At 53.5% G+C, this 18,297-nt stretch overlaps 1 pseudogene across 1 annotated transcript; it reads left to right on the forward strand.

Moving 5' to 3' along the window:
• The first annotated feature begins 31 nt into the window (after positions 1-31).
• On the forward strand, positions 32-16,086 carry LOC308619858 (BCL-6 corepressor-like; annotated as a pseudogene). The gene is made up of 8 exons: positions 32-565; positions 1,750-1,936; positions 7,593-7,838; positions 8,193-8,569; positions 9,032-9,283; positions 9,614-9,868; positions 14,759-14,925; positions 15,943-16,086. The product of its transcript is annotated as a BCL-6 corepressor-like (transcript).
• Positions 16,087-18,297: the final 2,211 nt, after the last annotated feature.

The following is an 18,297-nucleotide window of genomic DNA, read 5'->3' on the forward strand; positions in this document are numbered from 1 at the left end:
AATATTGTGTGTCCGTACGTTATGGGCCACCTTGGATCCTTTATGGAAACATGTGAACATATATTAAAAAATAAAAAAGTAAAATATGGCCCTACAGCCACACCGGGATTTCATTGCCCTGAGAGAGGAGTTGGGGTGCATCAGTGACTTCCACGAAGCCTATACTTTCAAACAGGCTCCGGGCCAGCCAGTTTCCGGCTTAAGCAAGGAGAATGTTCCAGCGGTAACCAACAAGGAGAACCTGGTGACGCCGGTCTCGACTGCATTCCTGGAGCCGACCCTGGGGAGCGACGGCTCTGCGGTCACGTTCGGGAAAACCCAAGAGGATCCCAAACCATTTTGCGTGGGCAGTGCCCCACCGAGTGTGGACGTCACCCCCACCTACACCAAAGACGGAGCTGACGAGGCAGGATCAACCGATGGCAAAGTTCTGAAACCGAAGCCATCTAAGCTGGCAAAGAGAATCGCCAACTCCGCTGGTTACGTGGGTGACCGGTTCAAGTGTGTCGCTACCGGACTGTACGCAGACTCCCGTCAGCTCAGCCGGGAGGAGCGGGCATTGCAGGTGAGCCCCCACCACCCGAATTTCAGGAGCCTGACCAGTTGTCAGGTTTTTTTAATGTGTGAAGAGGAGGGGGCCGGGGGTATGATAGGGCAGGACACCGGGCTGATTTGGTTAATGAAGCTTAGGATAATTTAAATGTTTGAAATGTGTCCAGTAAGGGGACGTAAGTGGATACTTTAAGTTATTCTGTAGATTTTAAGCGAACTCCACTCGAATGCTGATAACGGAAGTTTTAATTATTGCGAAGGATGTCTAAAAGACTGCATGACATTTACCTATCAATCGCTTTGATTTCTCTGCCGTTACTGTACGTTAACAAATATACCTAAAAGCGCTGCTTAGAATGCCTTACGTGATACTTGGTGGAGGTGTGTAGCGGCCGCATGTCTGTGAGATTCGTGCAATTTTTTTTTCCACCCAAAAAACAAACAAACAAACAAAACAAAAACACAAACCTTGCTTAATGGGATAGAGTATGTATTTAACTTGCTAGTGAATGATAGATGTTGTATAGGAATTTCCTTAAGATATTTTACTTTTAATTAAAACACAAATAAAGCCAAATTGTTTTGCAATGTTAAGAAAAAAATTGGTTTATGCTTATAAAAATGGATGAAGTTATCTAAATGATCCATTGAGTGCCCATTTTAATTACATAGATGGAAGGATTACAAGAGGACAGTATTTTATGTCTACCCGCTGCTTACTGTGAGGTCAATTCTTCAAATTTTTATTAGTAGAATCTTCCATAAACCTTTTGAGTTAAATTTCATTTCCAAATATACAAAGGGAAGTTTGTGGGCCATGGTCGTCTTTATTCACTGTGCATTTGTTTTCTTTTCTGTTGTGTTTTTGTTTCGCTTTCTTTGCGTTGTGTTTTTGTTTTGTTTTATTTACCTTTGAAAGAAAATGTCTGTCTGTATGCCACAGTGTATGTATGGCTTTACATACACACCACATATATCTCTACATACATATGGCTTTACGAATAAAGAGTGTGTGACTAGTTCCACATAGACACTCTTACGTTTTTATCGTTCAATTTTAAAATATCTCAGTTGTATCATAAATTGTGGTTGGTTTGGGGCAAACTTTTCTTTGAAGATACCTTCCTTTAAGGTAAGGGCAGTGAAATAGCTTTGGTGGTAAGGTGTGTCTTTTTTCCATCTCCGTTCTCTTTGTAGCGTGCAGTGATGCGCTTCTCAGAGTTGGAGATGAAAGAGCGAGAAGGTGGCCACCCCACGACCAAAGACTCCGAGGTGCGCAAATTCAGCCCCGCTGACTGGGAAAGGCTGAAAGGAAGTCAGGACAAAAAGCCAAAGTCGGTCGCCCCGGAGGAGGCCATTGCCGACCAGAACGACAGTGAGAGATGTAAGTGAACCCAGGCGGCTCGCGTGTGGTACCACGTCGGTGGGAACGGGGCGGTTCCGCTCCCAGTGCCGAGGGAGGTGAGAGGAAGCAGTACGCTTCCGACGGCCCAGCGTCTGGGTGCTGGCTGTTCGGAGAACGGGCTGCTTTGGCCACCCTTCCCAGCTGTGGATTGCAAGGCTGGTTGTCCTTTGGAGCGTTGCGGCATCCAGGAGTGAAGCACCTATGAAATGTTGTTTCCTGGCACGCGTCTCCTTTTTCCGGAGCAATGCTAGTCCTGTAGTTAGTCATAGTCTGATACAGTAGAGCAGAGGAATGGCAGTGCAGGACCTCCGGCGTAGCAGGTATGTGTTCTGTTGTGTAGCAGGTACGGACACGGGTTTTTGGTAGCAGTGGAATGACACTTGCAGCCAGAGCCAGACCCTCCAGAGTGACAGTCTCCTGGGGGAGGGGGTGGAGAGTACTCGGATTCTCCCTCCAGAGGCAGAGGTTTCGTTCAAGTGCGATGAGGGCTGATGAAGGCCCCAGAGAGATGAGCATCATTGTGTTCTGTGGAGGCTCGTTTGCAGTCATGAGGAGCTGACACCACGCTCCCAGGCCGTGGGATCAGCGAGGCCGTTCTTCCCACCAGACGGGTGTGTTCTGTTCTGGAGGCCGAACTGGAGAGAAAGCTCGTGTTGGCCTCGAGTCACACTCTGCGGTCCCCTCAGCTGCTCCCCCACTGGGGTTGACTTCGGGCTTGGCCCTCGAGACTTCCTGGGCTAATGAGATGCGTTGGCAGCAAGTGGAGGTCTTTCTCCCGCTTTCTTCCATGTGCGTGCTTGTGGCCTGTGGCCTGCAGCCTGCTCCGGACCCCAGAAACCTCACCGGTGATGGTGAGTGAGGGCACCTCGGTGAACGTCGAGGACAGGGTGGGCGTGCAATCCTCCTGAGACGGGACAGTCGGGGGTGGTGGGCACGTTTGGGAGGCCCAGGCCCTTGGACCCAGTCGTAGGGTCGGCGTTGGCCCACACGCTTAGGTCGTGGGTGCCTGATGCAGTTCGGGAGAATTGTGGTCAGCAGCAGCGTGTGCTTCTCTGTGCTGCTTGGAGCACTGCCCTCCCCCAGCTCATCTTTGGGGTCAGACAAAGGCCTGTGGCCAGGGTTCTGGGTAAGCCACACCGGGACCGGTGTGTCCCACGTGGCTCCCGTAGAAGGGGATTTCTGGGGCTAGTCAGTGGCGGCCTTACCCGAGGGATGGGGCTCTTGATGTGCCTGGAGTAGACGATTCCGAGCTCCTCCCCCTCGGGATTGGAATGAAAAACGGAGGGTCCAGGCCACCCTGGAGTGAAGCAGCAAGAAGGCCTCCCTCCTTGCCTGTGCTCACAGCTGACACGCAGCCCTTACCCTCCTGAGTGGCCTCATAACTCAGCTCCTGGGGAAGTTTCTCAGAGAGATGTGGTAAAAGTGGGCAAGGCCAAGTTCACGGGGATGCACTTTTCTGAGGAGGGAATCTGCCTGTTGCGGGTGGATGGTGAGGGAGGCTGGAGGAAGGGAGCGGGCAGTTAACCGGCCTCGAGTCTTCTCGCCCTTTTCTCCAGCAACGTGGCCAAACCCAGGGTGGCCGCTGCCCTTCATGTCTCAGTAGCCTCACCCGCCCTTCTTCCCAGAGACGTTAGTGTGCGTCCTTCCCAGTCTTTCCTGCTGACCGTGGAGACGAGAATTCGGTGTGGCTGATGGGGAGCAGGGCCTGAGCCCCAGATGATTCCGAAAGCCCCCTCCCCCCACCGCCTGCCTCCAATCTCAGACCGACCGACGGGTCTCTTCCTGGAGCACCCGGGACGTGGCCCAGTGAGCCATGAATCGCCACCATGGGAGGGCAGGAGAAGGGTTGGGGAAGGTGAGGGGCTCCGTTTGAAAGGTTGGGGCAATGGAGGTGGGTTCCCCACCCACCCTCTGTCTTGTAGAGACGTGGGGTTTGTAAATAGCTGGTCAGGAAAGGTCACCTGAAGGGGCCACTGTTCTTACTGCGGCCTCCACGTCCAAGGCCCAGCAGGTGTTCATTCCATTCAGCTGGATATGAACGGGCCTTCTTGTTCTTGGGCCATCACGTCTTCAGCTGATATGGGCTCAGGTCCTTCTCATGGGTGTCGGTGTGGCCGAGAGCCGAGCTGTGAGCACATGGGAGCTGGGGCGGGGATTTGGGGTGGGCATGGGTCCCAGAGAGGGTCCAGGACGCCTTCAAGATGCCTTCCCCCTTCTGAGGCAGCCCCTACCCATGGAGGGCCCAAGAGCTTCTAAGCTGGTGGGTGCTGTTTGCACGGCCCTGGTTGTCCTGGCGCGGGTGCATCTTGTTGCTAGGGGTTGTTTAAAAAAAGGAATTAACTTGAAAACACAGTGGCCGAGTTACTCATTTATTCTTTATGATCACATGGGTGGCTGAGTGAAATTTTTATTTTGGAAGTTCACCAAATGAGTTTGGAGGTTCCTCAGACTTGGAAGTTCATCACTAGGAACCCTCAGTGGCATTTGAAGATGGGGCGGGGCAAGGAGGCATTGGTCCCTTCCTTCTCAAACTTGGAGTAACCATCTCCCTTGCGAACCACTTGGCTGGGACAGGCCTAGGTCCTGCTCAGTGGCAGTGCCTGGCCAGGAGCTGGAGGAAGGCTCAGTCAAGGGGCTTCATGAAACTTCTTTGCTCAGGGAACTTCTCTTCCAGCTGAGCACCTGCACGTTTGTAAACTACTTTGGAACAGAGATCCCCTGCACTCCTTCTGTAGCGGGTGTAACTTTGAACAAGGTTAGCCCTGACTGGAGGTGCTATTATACTTAAGCTACAGAGAAGGGGATTTTAATCCTGGGGAGCCTTGCAGCGACTCAGAACCCTCTCACCTTGTTTCGGCCTCACTGGGCATGGCTCAACAGTGGTGAGGGTGCTTTGTTGCCACAGTGACTTGTAAATGTTGCTGTGGTGATGCTTCTGTGAGGTGATGCTATGGTACAACCATAATGAATTTGGGATATATGTGCTGTGAGTCATAGGACCATGCTGCAGGGACCACGTTCACATCTTGCTTAGACTGGGTGACCAAGGGCACATGGCTTCCCACTTTTAGAAGGGCCAAAAGTAGCAATGATGGCAAAGCCTGATGGTTAGGATCCCCGTGCATCTATTTATCTCCCCATCTCTTTTGCCCTCAAGGGTCATCCTCCTGTGGGTCGTGGTTAGAACAGTCTTTGAGAAGCTCCAAGTGACACGGAGCCTCTACCCCATAGCTGGTGGCCATGGGCATCTTGGGCAGTCGGGGTGGGTGTCCTTCAGGGTTATTACTGGCCTGGGTAAGGTCACACTAGCGTAAGGTCTTGGTGGGCCTTAGCTGAGGGGAATTGAGATCTTTGCCCTAAAAGGCTCTGGGGTTGGGGGAAGGGTGGATGGACCTAGTTTGGAAAAAGAAACTTTCAACTTGGACATGGGGGTTCTTAAGGTAGCCCTTCCATTCCACCATGGATCCCCTCCCATGGAGCTTTTAGGGAAGGCTGATTGGACCAGAGAAGTCCAATGGTGTAACCAGCAGGGCTCACCTCTTAAAATTTCCTACATTTCAGGCCTGAGATTCAGGCTGGTCTGAAAGTCTTGGCATCTTTTGGTTAAAGGGATTTTTCCAGCCTTTCTCTGTGCTGAGCCCGGCCCGTGATTATGAAGCCCACCCTGGAGGGAGGCTAGCAGTAACATTCCCACTTTTTTTTTTTTTTTGCGGTATGCGGGCCTCTCACTGTTGTGGCCTCTCCCGTTGCGGAGCACAGGCTCCGGACGCGCAGGCCCAGCGGCCATGGCTCACGGGCCCAGCCGCTCCGCGGCATGTGGGATCTTCCCAGACCGGGGCACGAACCCGTGTCCCCTGCATCGGCAGGCGGACTCTCAACCACTGCGCCACCAGGGAAACCCAACATTCCCACTTTACAAGTGAAGGGGGCCGAGTTGTAAAGCGGTGCCATTCCTGCCCGAGTGTTTAAGAGGGTCACAGAGCAGCCCGAGTGAGAGTTGCAGCACGCCGTCTTCACCGGGCCTGCGGTAGCCTGGGCTGCATCACCCGTAAGCACAGGCCAGGAGTTTGGGGTTTCTCCTGCTGCCATGGCAGGAGACCCTCGCGGTTGGGGTGATTCCACCATTCCGGCAAGACTAGATGGGGATCTCTCCCACCTTGGGATACCCTTGGAGAAAAGCTAAGTGTGTTCCACCCTTGAGAACACAGGTCAGGCTAGCCCAGGCCAGAGTGAGGTTCATCCCCACAACTGGCTGCCATTAAATGCTGGGAATGCCCCCAAGAGAGGCTGATCAGGGGACCAGCCTGCTGAGCAGAAGTGGGAGTGATACTTGAAGTGGTCTAGGGAGAGGAGGAGGAATGCGAGCAGCATGTGAGGGGTGTGTCCATGATTTCATCTAGAAAAACGGGCTGTGGGAGCTTAGCTCAGGTGTTAACGAAATACGAAACTCATACACCCACCCCCACCCCCGGCCGGTGATGGACACAGGGTCATCTTCGGGGAACTCTTTAACAGCACAGTGATCATTATGGAATTATTTGTGTGTTAGAAACAATGTGACTAGCAAAGCAGTTGAACTGTTTCTTTGGCTAGAGCAAAAGTGAGGAGTGATGTTAGGCTGGGGTGATTGGAGGAAAAGCCCCAAGTGGATGCTAGATTGAGCAGAGGGGCAGGAGTAACACAGGCGGAGCTGAGGTGTGAGTACTTCAGCCCTGCCCGCCGCACCCCCCCACACCACCCCCACGAAGGGGGTTGGAGTCTTGTCTTTGAAATGTCCTTAGATGCTTGTTGCCTGGGAAGGAAGGCATGGAGACGTGCCAGGTGGGTGACTGGTGTCACTGTGGGCCTTCTTCCTAGACAGGAAATAGGAGCAGCCCCTCGATGGCAGTGAAATGCTTTCCCCCCACGGGTGTGGAAAGAGGACAGACGGACTTGTAGCAATCTGGTTGAGTTCTTTGAAATTGCCCTTGACCCTTGTGTGTGCACCAGGAAGCCTTTCCTTTCCCTTTGCCAGGCTCCTCTTGCCTTGGTCTCCCCAGCTTCCCAGCCTCCCACCATTCTTTCCCTACCCTTTTTCTTCACCCTCGCCCCTGCTGACCCAAGTGAACATTGGTGCTATGTCTGTGTAGATGGCAGTTGGGGGCTATTTGGTCTCTTGATGACATCAGCCTTTTTTGTTGACTAGCAGCTGTTTCCATAGTCATTTGTAGCTCTGCCCTGATTGGTTGGATCTTACTGTGAGGTCACTCACCCCCCGTTGTAGCTCTGCCCTGATTGGTTGGATCTTACTGTGAGGTCACTCACCCCCCCTTTAAAAGTAAGCCACCTTGGAGAGTTAAGCAGTTAGGGAGTGATCTCACATGCCTATAGACGGATGGTGTAGATGCCTCACCTTGACCCTTGAAGGATGGATTGTGAGTGGGCTACGCGCCTCATTTTCTGCTTTCTTTGCTGGTTGTGTTCAGCTGTCCTTCCTTTGGGACGTCTTTCTGAGGGTTTTGTGCTTCCGGCGTGTGAGGCCCCTGGTCTCCAAAGGGGGGTGGTCTGTTGGTAGCAGATTGCCTTGGGCGTGGGGGTCCTGCCTGCTCCTGGTGACCTTTGTTCCCTCCTTTCCGGGTTGTCTCCCCTCCCCTAGGGGAGTGTTATGATGGAAGTAAACCTGACCGCTTTGAAGCCCCAGAAGACAGTGATCTTCCTGAGGATATGGACACGGAGCCCCCCAGAGAGTCCCCCGCCGACCAGGCGGCCCCGGACGCGTCACGCAGCCCCACCCTCCGGCTGAACAGAAAGCGCAAGGTGTCTGGCAATAGGAACCACACTGAGACCACTGTGCTCCCGGAGGACTCTCTGCTGAAAGCCAAGCGGAGACGGGTCTCCAAAGGTGAGCTCGGTTTGGCTTCGGGCCCGCAGGGCACCCTACGGAAGTCCTGGAGCGGAGCAGTGGAAAGTTCCAGTCCCACCCTGGATCCCTGGGGGGAGCCACTCACACCTCCCCACCCCCCACCCCCATCCCACCCCCCACCCCCCCAAAGCCAGGTGGCGGGGCTGGAGCCCAAAGGTGGCCAAAGGCAAATAGACCCCCTCCCGAGACTTGCTGACAAGTTCCAGCCAACACAGTGACCACACCCCTCCCCTCCCCCACCCCTGTTAGTGATGTGTAAGACAGTTTGTTCCCCGCACCACCACCCCCGCCCCGGGGGGCTTCTTCATTAATTTGTAGTTATTTCTCCATTAGCTGACTGGCCTGAGAGGGAAATGACAAACAGTTCCTCTAACCACTTAGAAGAGCCACATTATAGTGAGCTGACCAACCTGAGGTGTGCATTGAATTAACAGGGCTCCATCCCAGAAAGCAGCGCCGCTTGCTGCACCTTAGAGGACGGCGGGAGCAGAGAGCAAACCTGGCCGGCAGGGCAGGAAGGAAGTGACCCAGGCGGTTCAGCCTGCGGTCACCCCCCAGGGCAATAGCATCTCCGAAGAGAAACCTGGCAGGAAAAGGGCAGAGGCCAAAAGCAACAGCAGCTGGTTGGAGGAGTCCCTTAAATGCAGTGACAATGAACAAGGTACGCACGGGGCGGGGGGCGCTCCTGGAGGGTGGATCACCCGCCCTCTGTGGGAAACGGCCCTGGAGGGGACCTGAGCGCCATCCAAGTTGACAAGAGTAGCGTGTGGCGAGCGGAGAGTTTTCTTCATGAGGTCCTTTCAGCCTGCACACTTCCTTATGGAATGGACAGTGAGGCGGGAGCTCGACTTCCTGGGCTGCTCCTCATCACCCAGCCCGCGGCTGGGCAGGAAGGGAAGTCTTGGGTGACCCCGGGCGCTTGTCAGTGCCCTCATTCCAGCCTCAGGCTGTCCCCAGTCGCCCTGTCCCGAGCACCCAGGCCCCCCACGGGTGGGGACGGGAGCGCACGAAGGGCTGGCTTCTGCCCTCTCTTGCGGCCCTTTGAAGCAACTTGCCATTTGGCGTTTCGTGGGTTAGCCTATTTGCCGGTTGAATGTGGGATGATTAACATATTAGCGCTTTGAAAACATAATTGGTATATCTTTAAAAACTGAAGCTGCTCCAACGATCAGTGCTAACAATGGGCTTTTCTCTCCTCACCGGCTACAACTGTGTAACGCCCGCTGCTTCTCCCCCTGACAGATGTGCTGTGCATGGACGAAGAAATGGATTGGCAGCCTTCGCCCCTGCCGCAGAAATACACCGACAACAGCGAGAAACCATCCGGGAAGCGACCGTGCAAAACCAAGCATTTGATCCCTCAGGAGCCCAGGCGGGGCTTGCCGCTGCCAGGGGACTCCTAGGTGGACAATGCGGATGGCAAGGTACCTCTTGCCCCTGGCTCTCCCCCGCCCCCCGGGCCCGTGCAGACACATCCCGCCTGCCTGCTTCTCTGCTTCTGGGGACAAAGCTTTCATTTTCCTGAACCCCTCCCCCCAAAACGTCCCTGCCCCTTCCTAGGGGACGTGTCTCCTGGGTGGTGGTGAAGTTTCCAGCGAGTAAAAATGCAACCCCTTCCTCGCGCCCCGCCTCCCCCAGACTGAGAGGAGGAAAAGTGCTTTCCTCCACTCAGGTTTGTAACTCAGGGAGGAGGCGAACCAGGCGGGTGGAGGAAGGACAGCCTGAAATGTGTGCGCTGCCTGGTTTCGTGATAGGTGACCGTCCGGAGATTTTGAAAGCGGCCTGAGCCCAGTTCCGGCTATGATCTTTCGCCGGCCAAGCAGGACCAGAAGCCCTTGGACTGTTTGCAGCAATTGTTACCAGCTTCCCAGGCCTCGCAGCTGACATGGTCAAGCTCCCCTCCAGAGACCACCCAGTCCCGCCCGATGCCACCGGAAGCGCGGAGACTTATTGTCAATAAGAACGCGGGCGAGACCCTCCTACAGCAGGCCTCCCGGCTTGGCTACGAGGTGAGCATCCTTGTGGGTGCCCCGGATCAGGATCCACCGGCTGCTGCTCCTTGGGTGGGGGACACACTGGCTGGGGATGGGGGGCGGGTCTCAGAGCCCAGCCCCCTCCACGTGGCGGGCTGGGCTGGGTGTTCCAGCAGGGTGTTTGCGTTGGCTCCCGCTCACACTGCGGGCTCTTTGGTGGCTTGTTCAGTCGTGGTGTGAAAAGAAAGGCAGGCCTCTCTGATGTTCCGTTCCCGTTCAGGCAGGCAGGCTGCTTCGGCCAGTCTGGCTCACTTATCTCTGATATAAAATCTGACCTAACCCAGGGCTTGGCGACCAGGGGAATTTTAATGAGCCCTTTTGGATTCTGAATAGCAAGAAGGAGAGTAGGAGAGCAGTTATTAGCTCTACTAACTTGTGCTGTTTGGGGCAGAGTGATGCCCCTGTGGGGTAGCGGGTGGGAAGTGTCTGTGCAGAGTAGGGGTGGGAGTGGGGCAGACCTGAGCAGTCTCTTTCTGAGAGGGCACGGGAGCCGAGGGCTGATGGGCGGGGAGCAGGGGTTGAGCCTTGCACAAAACTCCCTGTCCACACTGCTGTATCCCAACCCAGCACGGCTGATGACAGTGACGGCCTCTATTGCTAGAGCAACATAGAAAGATAGCTGATATCTGCCTAAGCCCGTGTGATCTGTAGTAACTCCTTTCACCCTTTTAACATGTTCACTTGGGAGTAACGCGTACTAGCCCACTCTCGGATGAGGAAACTGAGCCTCAGAGGGGTTAGCTGATACCCGTACAGGTAGCAATCCAGCAGTGCTCCACAGCCCACCACGCTCCTCAGCAAGACTGGCTCACACTGGAATTGCCCTTTTTACAGTTCAAAACCTCTGTGAGACAGATGACTCTCCATGCCCTGTGCAGTTCCCCCACCATACTTGTCAGTAGCAATTGTGATGTAATAGCCCACAGGGCAAAGGCATTTTTCTGTGCTGGCATCAGCCCTCTGGGAGTTGAATGGTGACAGTAAAACGCGGTTCAGCAGGCTGAGCGTGGAGGTGTGGCTGAGCACTGGGGTGGCAGGACCCAGGCTGGCCCGGAGCCCTGGCGCCCACACCCTCAGCCAGCTCTGTGCCCCTGTCCCCCGTCTCCCGTCGTGTCCCCCCACCCCGGTCCATAGTGCCGTGAGCCCTTGGAAGTGTGCCTGCCTTGGCCTTAAGGCATGACTGTGGGTGGGAAGTTGGAAGCACTAGGGCTATGCTTAGTTTGGGGTGTTTTGTTGTTGTTGTTGTGGGTTGAATGTGCTGTTGTTTATATCTACACGTCTCTTGGAGACCTCTCCATTAGCTAGAGAGCACTTTCTGGTAGTTAGCGCAGTTACTTGCAGGTGAAGTCCAAGGAGCACCCAGTTGGTTTCCCAAGAGCTGAGAGCGGGCGCCTAGGAGGACAGAGCAGATGTTGCACATAGTGTGGAGCTAGACCCCCCGTGGTTGAGAAGATAGTCTCCTTGCTTCCAGCAAACGCTGGAGGTGGGGGGGAGACCCCTAACCCCAACTTTTGGGTTAGGGTTGAGAAAGTAGACTCCCACTTCCAGCAAATGCTAGAGATGGAGGGGCGGGGTGCTGCTGCACCCGCCGTGGAGGGCGGGGCTCCGAGCCCCACCTGTGAACTTGGCATCATTTCCAGCAGCCTCCCTTTGGGACCAGAGACGTCAAAAGACCCTCGTTGGTCCTCTAAGACAGTTTCCATTTTGGTTTGGTGGCTCTGAGGCCTGGACCAAGGGGCACTTGATCCATCCTTTTTTAGGCTACCTGGCCTTTGATTGCACAGGAAGCCTTGGGAATGTTTACGGTCGGATTTGTTTTTTTCTTCAAATGTAAATTTCAATATGTAGATTCCACAGATCACCAGTGTTGATGCTGAACATTGTGACAAGTAGATGAATGCTTTCAACTTTGAATCCAACTTTCTGGGATTTCTCTGGGCAGAATTTTAAATGTTGGGATGATGGCCCAGTTGGGAGATGTGGCAGCTTCAACCTTTTCAAATTGAAGGACAGTTTGCTTAAGCCGATAAGGGTGTGGTTTGGGAGGGTTTTCCTGAAGTTTTGTCTTCAGCATTCTTGGTTATTTTCTTCTGCTTAGCCAAAGATACCAAGTGCAGTATAAAGGCTGTCTGAGCCTTATGTCATCATAATCTGGTTCTGGAAGTTTAGAAACACACTCTGGCTTCAGATCCGCGTTAAATAGATCACTTGCGTGGCCAAAGACCTCAAACCTTTCCCTCCTGGGAAAAAGGCTTCTATTTCTTAGGCTAAAACGCCCATGTGCAACCACATGCTTGTGCCTTTAGCGGTGATGGTTAAATTTTCTATGAATTGAATAAGTCATGTTTTTTAAAAAGTTAATGAGGCATTTAATTAACTCACAACGTCGGGCTTATGGCCTTTATGGTTACATTTTGCGGGTAGTGGCATTCGGCTTATAGCCGCTGAACAGAGAGCTGTCCGACAAAAGCAGTTTGACTTTGCTCTGGAATGGCTGGGCTGCCCTTCAGACACTCCCGTTTATTTCTAGCGGAGAAAATAAACCAAGGAATGTGTTGCGTTGACAGACTCGCCCCGCCTCTTCACCTTTCAGTTAGAGAAAGTGCTGGTGGCGACGGTTGCCATCCATTTAGAGGCCATCACCCTCCTAGCTAGGAGAGTGTAGTTAGCCCACTTGACCCCCAACAGAGAAGGCCTGTGGGGTGCTCGTCACAGCTGGATTGCATCCCTCTAACTGGGGCCCTCTTGGGCCTTTTGAATCTTCCCAGCTGACCAGGTACCAAAGACCTGAGTTTTAGGTCTAGTACTTCATGTTAATTGAACTTGGGATTTAATATCTCTGGGCCTCAGTTTCCAAGTGTTGAATGAGGATAGTACTACCTTCCTTTCCTGGTAGCTCCTGGGTTCCTGTGTGTGACAGAAGACGTCCTCATCTGGGGAATGAGAAGCACTGTGTAAACAGTGGGATCAACGTGGTTGAGTTAGGACAGCCCGTGGCAAAACGTCTGACCTGGCCGTGGGGCTACTGCTGCCTTTGCTGCCATCTTCCAGGAGAAGAGAGTTGACTTACCCACCAGCTTGGACGGCCTTTCATTTCTAGGTACCCTTGAATCTGCCCTAGTAGTGATGAAGGTTTCCAGGTGAAGGCCATGATTGTCACAGCAAATAAACCCTGGGTTGAGTAAATTGATGTGTGCACAGCAGTTGGTGGCGTTCAGAACTGATCCCAGAGCCACGTGACAGGGCCTCTCCGTGGCTGGGGCACACAACTCATTAGCTTGCAGCCGTCCACTCAAGTCTGGCTAGTGAGGGCCTGCTAAAAGAGCAGCAGCTTCATGCGGTATCCTGGATACCAGGGCTCGGGGCAGGTGGCCTGGGAGCCCAGAGGATTGTGGGCTTTCTGGCACGTTGGGATGTAAACGGAGAAACGCATTCGTGGGCGTGCCTTTTCTCTTCCTCCTCTTGTTTTGGAAGAGAGCTGCTGCAGTGACCTGAAGTAACAGGGCACCGATGGCCAGGTTTACCAGCATGCCCCATTGGTTTCACGTGGTAAGCAAATGGAACATTCTAGTTTGCTCCCAAGTGAGTGGTCACCTTTGATTGGCGTGTCCTCCAAAGGGCATAAAAGGTTTTACAGAACCCATCTCGCACTTATGGGCGGCTAGAATGACCCCCGTTTTAGGTTTAACAGATGAGTTACCTGAGAGATGTCACGAGGAGGCCTGTTCTGACCCCATCCCATCCCCCCTTACCCAGCAGACCATGTGTTGGGCCACATGCACGTTCTGCCTACTCCCAGCTCTCAGAACCTGACGGCTCTCTGCTGGGCACGACTTACCCAGTATAAACAGTATAATGTGTTTTCTGGTGGCAAATGCTTTCGATGTGTCTGAAAACTTTCTTAAGGTAATAAAACATTGAATAAGTTCCTGCTCTGCTTACTGGGAGTGGTTCATATTAATATTTTAACAAGCCAAAGAAATAAGGTTAATAACAGTGATTCTAATGCACAGTGTTGACACAGAACATCTCCGGGGGCGGGGGTGAATGTTTTATTTGATTCTTGAAATGTGGAGGTTGCAGCCTGTGGTGTATCAGGTTCCTGTCATTAACTTGAGTAAATATGAGAATATTAGACTGATTCTGCCCCGAGAGGGTGGAGTGAGGCAAAATAGAGGGTGGGGTTATTGGAGGCATTTTGTGTCATTCCTCGAGGATGGAGGGAGAGAGCTTCTCTTTAACTCTACTTAACGTACAGACGAGCATCTGAGGCCCAGGTTCTGATTTGGGGTCTTAACAGGGGGCGCGAGGATGTAGCTGACCTGTGTGTCCCTGCTTCTCTAAGCTGGGGAATGTTCTCTGGCTGATTTAAGCTCTCTTTAAGTGTTGGTCATCCATACTTTTATCTAAACTTGTGTTATCGTCCACTGCCACTGACTGAACAGACCCATCAAGTGAGAATGGTCTGTGCTTGGCAATGTGTCATCTAAGATGTTAGCAGCTGTGACACTTCTGTACTGGTCACGTCGGCCCCTGGGCTGAGGGCTTTCATCGCTATCCGAATGCGTCCTCTCAGCAGCCCTGTGGAAGCTTGGAGAAGTTCAAGGGTAACTTGCCCATGGCCAGGCCACTGGTGCAGCAGAGCCTTAGACAACACTGTCTGCATCTCCAAGCCCTTCTCACACACTCTCACCCCCCACCAGGATGCCTGCCGCCTGCCCGCGCTATGGTGGGCTTTTGGCCCCAAGGATGTATGCCTTTGAAAGTGGGCACCGCCAAGCTATGGGGAGGTCACCCTTACAAGGTTCACTGTATGGTTGTCTGATGGTATCTCCTCTCCTCTCCTCTCCTCTCCTCTCCCCGTAGGAAGTGGTCTTGTACTGCCTGGAGAACAAGATTTGTGATGTGAACCACCGCGACAACGCGGGTTACTGTGCCCTGCACGAGGCTTGTGCAAGAGGTTGGCTCAACATCGTACGACACCTCCTTGAATATGGCGCCGATGTCAACTGCAGTGCCCAGGATGGAACCGGGTCAGTGGCGGTCTTGCTCTTGGCCTGGCTGGGGCATAGGCAGTGGTTCTCAGGGTGTGCGGGGAACCCCAGAAGGAAAGATGGAGAGTGAGTGCCATGTAAGCACACTGATGGCGGAGTCCTCTAGAATGGAATCGGACAGATCTTTCTGGCAAATTTACATAGAACTTTAAAACTCTGTGACACTCTTATGGACAGAGGTCCCTGAAAATGTTGAGCCTGCATGAATAATCAGGGGTGTTCTCTTTTAAGACCCTGGACTCTCCACCAGCGTCTGTTGAATCTCAATCTTGAACATATATGTGAGTTGAAAGTTGCAGGAGTACAGACAGGTCCAGTGGCAACTGGCTTGATAGGACCTGCCGTGTCCACCCACATCCCCGGGCCTGGCCCCCACTCTGTCCTTGACCTCGGTTTATTGGCCAGAGGCCCAGGTCTGAGTCAGCCCAAGCATCTTCCTGGTTGTACCTGGGATGCCACCACGAGGCAGGGCACTGGGGCTTTCCTGACGGTCATAACATTAGCAAAACTGTAAGGTATTTGGTGGTTCGTGGTTTCCAAATCGCATCCTTTCTGGATGGGACTGCGGACAGTGTTCCTGACCCCAGCGGACACGGGCAGGAGGACTCTGTATCCTCCTGAGAACTCGCCCTGCCTGTCGACTGCTTCTGGGCGAGAGGGTTGATCACTCATCTCCAAGTTGGTTTCAGGAGAGGTTCCACTTTGCCCCCAGTTTCTTTGACAAACTGCACTTTTTGGGTTTTGTTTGTAATGGTATAACAATGGCTTGTCGTATCTGCTTCCGTGATGCTGGGATTCTTCCCCCCACCCCTCCGTACGTTACCTTCTTACAGTCTGTCACTATTTAAGTTCATTGGAAACGTTTTCATCTAGGCCTGAGTTCCTCCTTGGGCCATGCATTAAGAGAGATTTGCATTGAAGAATTAGGCCTGAGATGGTCCCTTCACCTGTCCCGTGAAGGGTTATGTGTTGAAATAACAGAGTAATTTGTCGCAGCGACCGTACACTCACCTCCTCGGTGAAATAGCGTGCCTACGAGGCTTGGCCGCACACGCTCGATTTTGCCCCGTGTCCTTAGAAGCAAGCGTCGCGTGCACGGGTGTAATCCCCCGCACCTCTCCTAGGCCTCTCCACGATGCTGTCAAGAATGATCATCTTGAAATTGTCCGCTTGCTCCTCTCCTACGGTGCTGTTCCTACCCTGGCTACATACTCAGGTAGAACCATCAAGAAGGTGAACCACAGCGAACTTCTGGTGAAGTTCTTAACAGGTACGGCAGAGGTCAAGACACGGTCTTGTTCAAGCATCTAGACGGTGACTTCACAGCCTTTCACCTGGGTTCCCCCTACCCCCACCCCCCCATTTACTCTAAGTGGCCCTTTACTGGGAAAAGCGGCCCAACGTTAGTCTGTCAAAGAAGAGATACATACTTTGAGTTTTGCGAGGTGGGGGGCTGGAAAACTCTTAGCTAGCCAGGCTAGCTTTTGTTTGGCAGGCTGGGGCGGTGAGGCGGGCAGTCCCTCAGGAAGGCGGGTGGACGCGTGGGGAGGTTTCAGTCAGATACCTGGAGGCGTGTGCAGTGGGACTTGTCAGGAGGTGACACCAGCCCCAGCGTGAGATGTTCCCGAACTCCAGCAGCATTTGCCTCTTACCAGCAGGCGTTATCTTGTTTCTCTCTCTCTCTCTCTCTCCCCCTCTCTCTCCACACTGTTGAAATAACCTGCAGGCTCCTGACGACGGTAACCCCGGTTGCTCTTCGGAGTTCTCTGGCAGCTCTGTGTGTGGTGAGCAGCCTTGTTCGTTTCAGTTGGGCTTGTGGGGGTGGGGGTAGGGGTGGGGGTGGTGCTGTGAGCAGGGCTTGCTTGGGAAAGAATTTTTCCAGGGTCCTTTTTGGCGAACAGCTGGAATCTTGCTCCAGCTTACTGACCTCTCTCTTGTTTGCCCCCCCGGTTAGAACCAGATGATGAAAGTGGTTACGATGTTTTAGCAAATCCCCCAGGACCGGAGGACCAGGATGACAGCAGCGAGGCCTATGGTGACCTATTGGAATCTGAATTTTCCGAAGACCCCGTTTTGCCGTGTTATAACGTCCAGGTGTCCGTCGCTCAGGGGTGAGCGTGGCCAGCGTGTGGTCGAGAGCCAGCCCAGCTTCTCTGTGGGGTGGCAGGAGTTAGAAATCCCCTTCAGCAGATGAGGGTGGATGGGTTGGGGGGTGAGTGAATTCCTCACCAAGTGTCCACCGACCTCACATAATGCAGTGGAACTTTTCCAGAAAAGTTTGGGGGGTGGGAGGGCTCCCCAGCCAACTGCCCTCATTGGAACACACCCCTAGAGCCCAAAGGACACGGGAGTCAGCGACTGCAATTGCACAGTTTCAGTCACTAAACTCTTGGGGAAGGGATCCTCCCCAAACGGCTACCATAGGGGCCTTCCAAGGCGCGTGAGGTCCACGGGACGATACTGATGTATACCCTCTTCTCGTATAAGATTAGAGAAAGCCGTATGTGGCACCTGGGATCTTATGTGTCTTCAGATTTGCTTAGATCGAGTCTTGTCCCCACAGTCGGGCCACTGTGCCCCATGACCAACCCTTCGGAGTGAACACATCAGGAGACCTTGCTCTGCTGTGTGTTGACCCCGGTGCTTAAGGAGTAGCATCCTCCTTGGACTCTGAGGCTGGGAACGTGTCTGCCTTTGTGGTGACATTGTATTCGGGATAGAGATGATAAAGCGTGGCAGGGTATCAGGAAGGATTGTACCACCTCCCTTCTCGAAAAAGCCTCACTCCCGGCAGCATTGAGGGGCGGGTTGGAGGTGTGGGAAAGGCAAGGAAAGCCAGGTGACCTCGAGTGTTTCTCATGCTCTCTCCGTGAGGGCCGGAGGAGAGGAGAGGTCAAAGAGGTGTTTGCCATCTCCCTTGGGTTGGCATACAGACTGGTTTTCCCCAGTGACTAGAACGGGGTGCACTTACTTGGAGAGGGGTGACCTGAGTTGTGGCCAGAGCCAAGGCAGCACTGGGGTGGCCTGCAACAAGGCTGGTTCAGGGGCGCTGCTCCTGCTTTTGTCTAAGTTGGCTGATCTGCCCTAGGTGGTCTCTTAACACATGCACATGAGTCCAGAGTTCCCCCGCTAGAAGTAGATCTTCCGGGCTTCCCTGGTGGCACAGTGGTTAAGAATCCGCCTGCCATTTCAGGGGACACACGTTCGAGCCCTGGTCCGGGAAGATCCCACATGCCACGGAGCAACTAAGCCCGTGCGCCAAAGCTAATGAGCCTGCACTCTAGAGCCCGCGAGCCACAACTAGAGAAAGCCCGTGCACAGCAACAGGCCCAATGCAGCCAAAAATAAATA

This window comes from Mesoplodon bidens, assembly GCF_964165515.1.
Source record: "Mesoplodon bidens genome assembly, chromosome: 7".
Lineage (NCBI taxonomy): Eukaryota > Metazoa > Chordata > Mammalia > Artiodactyla > Ziphiidae > Mesoplodon > Mesoplodon bidens.